Source organism: Solea solea, chromosome 21, assembly GCF_958295425.1.
Source record: "Solea solea chromosome 21, fSolSol10.1, whole genome shotgun sequence".
Lineage (NCBI taxonomy): Eukaryota > Metazoa > Chordata > Actinopteri > Pleuronectiformes > Soleidae > Solea > Solea solea.
The window spans coordinates 21638494-21644650 of record NC_081154.1 but is presented as its reverse complement, the minus strand read 5'-3'; positions in this window follow the sequence as shown (position 1 = coordinate 21644650).

The window sequence follows — 6157 nt, the reverse complement described above, 5'->3', positions numbered from 1 at the left end:
GCCAGCGATTGTATGATGACATGCGGCTATACATGTCATCACTGGTCACATTGGGCAAAGGACCAGAGAAGATTAGTCACGTTTGTTTCAATTTTATTAAGTCCGTTTTTATTTCTGTTAAAATTGTAACAGTATTGTATTATTGAATTACTTACTTTATATTATTGTCATACAGGAAAGATTTGTTTTATTTTTTTCAAGGAGCATTTTTATTTCAGTGACCTCTGACATTTGGCATGTGGCTTAAACCTATAACGGACTGTTTGTTTATTTTTTTAAAGGGTATGCCTCTGGATTTTATTTTATGCTATAATGCTTTGGGGGAAACCCCAATTACATCACAGAAAAAATATCAAGATATATATATATATATATATATATATATAGATATTATACTCGGCCCTAAACACCTCAGAGAAAAACTTTCTGATCACAATGTCACTTTAGATGACATCACCCTGGCTTCCAGTTCCACTGTGAGGAACCTTGGAGTTACTTTTGACCAGGAAATGTCATTTGATTCACACATAAAACTCATTTCCAGAACAGCCTTCTTCCACCTGCGGAACATTATGAAAATTAGAAACATTCTGTCTTTACAGGACGCTGAAAAACTAGTTCATGCTTTTGTTACATCTAGATTAGATTACTGTAACTCCTTATTATCAGGATGTTCCAACAAGTCTGTTAGAACCCTTCAGTTAATTCAAAATGCTGCAGCACGAGTTCTGACAGGAACTAGAAAGAGAGACCATATAACTCCAGTGTAAGCTTCTCTACACTGGCTCCCTGTACAGTTTAGAATTCAATTTAAAATCCTCCTCCTCGCGTACAAAGCATTTAACGGTCAGGCCCCTTCATACCTGAAAGACCTAGTCTTACCTTATCACCCTAACAGACCACTTAGGTCACATAATACAGGTTTACTTGTGGTTCCCAGAGTCTGTAAGAGCAGAATGGGAGGCAGAGCCTTCAGTTACCAGGCTCCTCTCCCGTGGAACCAGCTTACAATGACAGTTCGGGAGGCGGAGCCTCTCTTTGTATTTAAAGTTAGACTTAAAACTTAACTTTTTGATAAAACTTATAGTTAGAGCTGGTTCAGGGAAACCTGGACCAGCTCTTAGTTATGCTGCTATAGACCTAGACTGCTGGGGGGATTTTCCTGTGGTGCACGCACATTCACTCTCTCACACTCAGGGTATGAATATGACTTTTTATATGTTATTAACCTTGTCTCTTTCTCTCCCTAGTGTGTGTCTTTCCTTCCATCCTTCCTTCTCTCTCTCTCTGTATTCTCATCTTGCAGGTTGCAGGATCCAGATCCAGTTTTCGAGGCTATCCATATCATACATATCATCACCATTATTATTGTGCTATAATTAAAAGTCGATATCATTGACTGTATAAACTTGTAACTTGATACAGTTGTTAAGAGGGAGTTTTTTCTCTCCAATGATGCCTAGTGCTTGCTCATTGAGTGAACTGTTGGGGTTCTCTGCTCTCCTTGATGTTGTCTATGTACAGTGCCTTGAGATAATGTATGTTATGATTTGGCGCTTTACAAATAAAATTGAATTGAATTGAATTGAATTAAATGCAGTAGCGTACCGTGGGGTTTCAGTCAAGATCTTCAGTAAAAAAAATAACTATCATGCACTATATGCACTAACACCAACGAGACAGTTGATCTGCAACAACGATAGCGCACACACTTTTTTTTATAAAGAACTGAGGCATTTATTACTGCCACTGGTCATCTGCGTGTAGGTGGAATGGAAAGCACTTTGAGTTGTAAGCCTTTTGTAGCCTTTTCCCCACTTGTGATGGTCACAGCCGTGTGGACAGTGATCAAAATGCAGACATTTTTTTTGTTTTACCCTGCCCTGGTGCCACCACTCATACCAACACCACTGTCTCTGAGCCTCTAAACTGGCCTCCAGTTAAATGTGCTTTATAAATAAATTTGGATTGGATTAGATTGGAAAAGCATAATAATAAGTACAGGCGAACAACGTCAAACAACATTAAAATTAACCTTCTCTCATGAATGGTGACAAGCTCTCTCTCTCTCTCTCTCTCTCTCTCAACCTCTCTGTCTGCTTGTATTTTTGAAACTTTTGGAGTCTGTGGAGCTTCTAGATGTCAAACTGTGTTTTAATTCAACTTGGAGAAGAAATCTGCGGTTTATCTGCATGAGCTCGCTAGCTCACCGGTTAGCCAACGGAGTAAAGTACATATATGTGAAAATTCTACTTAAGTACAGTAACAAAGTATTTGTACTTTGTTACATTACAACACTGCAAACGGATTAATACTTGTTCCCAGCACTTTTATAAACAAACTGATTGTCATGATCTTATATCTGTCACCTCATTCACCTCAGCTCACCAGCCACTCCCTGCTCATTCGACCAACTCTCGCCACCTGTTGCACTCAGCTGCCTCTAATCACCAATCAACCCTGTATATAAACTCACCTCCCAGTTCACTCAGTGCCAGATTGTTCTATGTCGCCAGTACTAGTCTCTCCAGCGATTGATTCCCCGGTACTGACCCTGCCTGTCCCCAAACTGTCTGCTCTGTCTCTGCCCCGGTCTACTCTGCCTCTTTCCCCCGACAACAGATTCTGCCTGCTCCCTGCCTGACTTCTGCCTGCTTGTTCCTGTGGCGGAACAGCCCTGCACTGGACCTGTCATCTCCCTTGTGTGGGCTTGTTGTCTTGGGCTTCAGTTCCCTCTGCATTTCCCGGTACGCAGCTCATTCTACAAACTATTGTGTGTGTGCCTGTGCATCACACACCAGTCTGCTTCCCCGTCCGCTTACAGCAGACACGCTCCGTCCTCCTCAGACAACCAGAGATCTCCAGTGAACCCAGCTCCCCATTGCAGGGTTTTCATTGAACTATCGCTGAACTGTGTTAAATAAACGTCATTGCCAACTGTCTGCCTGCCTCTGGGTACTGCATTTGGGTCCTCACCTGACCTGTTAAAGTAGAATCTGGCCGGACAATGACTCAGCACACAACCCTGAGCCGATGGCCCACCTAGGACGGGACAGGTCGTGCTCAACTGTGGGGAACGGCCGAGTGGGAGCAACACACCAGCCTGCTCCTCCTTCCACGCCTTCGCTGCCAAGCTCCACAAGGTATTCGGGGTGGCAGTGTCCAGTAAAAGGTCGGGCTCACCAGTGAGGGAGGAGGTCAGTCATACAGCTAAACCCTCCTCCAACCTGCGCCCCCTGTGTCAAGCACAGCTACTGCTGCGTCAGGGTTCTCAGACCCTCCGCTGCATGACGTCTCAACACCAGTTGTCCTGGTCCGAACAACTGCTGTGGGTCGAGTATGCCCACAACACCTTAACCACCTCTTCAACGGGCCTCATCCCCTTTCAAATGTGCCTATGGCTTCTGTTGCACAGAAGCCTATGGCCCCTGTTCCCAGCTCTGGAGAGAGAGAGCACTTGCCTGTCTGTCCAGGCTTTCATCCGTCGTTGCCGCAGGACTTGGATCCGAGCCCGTGCCGCCCTTCTTCGAGCTGCCTGCCGGCCGCTACACAGCCACTGCAAACCGTCACTTTCTTCTCACTCGTGCCTTGAAAAAGGCACACAAATGAGATCGGAAACGGGATCGATAGGTGGTGTGAAGGTAGCGGCCATAGCTTAGTTCACTCACATCGCTCAGAAAAACCCGCCAAAGGTTCAAACTTCGTTGATTACATCAGCGGGGGCTAGCACCAGACACATCACTGGACACGTTCAGACACACATTCATTTAATTATTAAACAAAATCCATTTTTGATTTTGACAGGGCCAGCAGGGTGCTGGTCTGTATTTAGCACTTTTCTAGTGTTGATGACCACTCAAAGCTGCTTTTACATTACATGTCATGTCATGTCATTTAGCAGACACTTTTATCCAAAGCGCCTTACAATGGAATTGAGTACAATCAGCCAGGGGTGGAGTCGAACTTGCGATGATGATGTTTTTTGCACACATGGTACTGGTCTTAACCACTGAGCCACTCCACCCTTGCTTGAAACTAGTGTTTATCAGTAAACCATTCACATGAATTCAAACATCTACATATTGCATCTATGTGGAGCACATTTGTTTTTATATCACACATCTTTCATACCCATTCACACACCGCTGGCACAGTAATGTGAGGTTCAGTGTCTTGCCCAAAGAAACATCAGCATGTAGACTCATGGAGCCGGGAATCAACCCCTCAACCAAATCAGTGGTGATTTGATGCTATAAAAAATTTGGAGTGTCCAATTTACCTATCCCCACATTGCATGTTTTTGGACTGTGGGAGGAAGCCGGAGTACCCGGAGAGAACCCACGCACACACGGGGAGAACATGCAAACTCCATGCAGAAAGGCCCTTGTTCCAACCGGGGCTCGAACCCGGGTCTTCTCGCTTATTTTATAGTGTAAATGAGTTTCTGTTAAAGAAATGCTAACACATATTAACATGTATAAAGTGATCCATTAAAGCTCCTATTTGTGGACCTACTGTGGTCATTCAATTTAGACACTCCAGGAGAAAACTGTGTGTTTGTCTCACTTTCATCCATTTATCTCATCAGGCCCATATTAGATCCAGAAAAGAGAAGAGAGTCATGACATGAATTACATTACATTACATGTCATTTAGCAGACACTTTTATCCAAAGCGACTTACAATAAGTGCATTTAAACATTTGGGTACAAACAAGAGCTAGAAGTAAGTATGAGCTTCAAGTTATCCAAACTATAAAGTGCTAGTCATAAGTGTGATGTATAAGCAAGTGATTTATTTATTTTTTGTTGTTGATTTCTTAGTTGAGGTAGAGTCGGAAGAAATGTGTATTTAGTCGGCAGCGGAAGATGTGGAGGCTTTCTGCTGTCCTGATGTCGATGGGGAGTTTGTTCCACCATTTGGGAGCCAGGACAGTGAACAGTCTCGAGTTCTGTGAATGCTTCTGCAATCCACTCAGTGAGGGGGCAGTAAGCCGGTTTGCCAATGCAGAGCAGAGTGGGCGGGGTGGGGTGTAGGTTTTGATCATGTCCTGGATGTAAGCTGCACCGGATCCGTTTGTAGCATGGAATGCAAGCATAAGAGTTTTGAAGCGGATGCGAGCAGCTACAGGAAGCCAGTGAAGGGAGCGGAGGAGCAGTGTAGTGTGGGAGAATTTTGGTTGAAAGTTGAAGACCAGTCGAGCTGCTGCCTTCTGGATGAGTTGCAGAGGTCGTATGGCACACGCAGGGAGACCAGCCAGGAGGGAGTTGCAGTACGAGAACCTGGACCAGAACCTGTGCCGCCTTCTGGGTTAGAAGAGGCCGTATCCTTCTGATGTTGTGCAACATGTATCTGCAAGATCGAGCTGTTGCAGCAATGTTGGCAGTGAGGGAGAGATGGTCATCAAGTGTCACACCCAGGTTCCTTGTGGTATGAGAAGGAGCTACCACAGAGTTGTCGAGGGTGATGGTCAGGTCTGTGGTGGGAGAGCCCTTTCCTGGGAGAAAAAGAAACTCAGTCTTGTCGAGATTGAGTTTCAGGTGATGGTCAGACATCCACTGAGAGATGTCGGTCAGACAAGCGGAGATCCGTTCTGCTACATGTGTTTCGGAGCTGGGAAAAAAGAGAATGAGTTGGGTGTCATCGGTGTAGCTGTGATAGGAAAAACCATGAGAGTGAATAACAGAACCAAGAGGAAGTAAGGATCTGGTGGTTAACTGTGTCAAACGCTGCAGAAAGGAGCGTTTGACAAGACAGAGGAGAGAGAGGCAGCCCTGGCAGTGTGGAGTTGCTCAGTGACAGCAAGAAGTGCAGTTTCGGTCGAGTGACCTGCTTTAAAACCAGACTGAAGTGGATCAAGAAGGTTGTTCCGGTGAAGGTAGGAGGAGAGTTGATTAAATATAGCAGGCTCCAGAGTTTTGGAAAGAAAAGGAAGAAGAGAGACAGGTCTGTAGTTATTTACTTCAGACGGGTCAAGGGTTGGTTTTTTAAGGAGGGGGGTCACTCTGGCCTCTTTAAGAGAGTCCGGAAAACATCCAGATGATAGAGATGTGTTAATGAGATGGGTGAGGAAAGGAAGAAGATCAGAAGCAATTAACTGAAGAAGATGAGAAGGGATAAGGTCAAGGGGGCAGGAGGTGGGGCGGCCAGAGGTTAT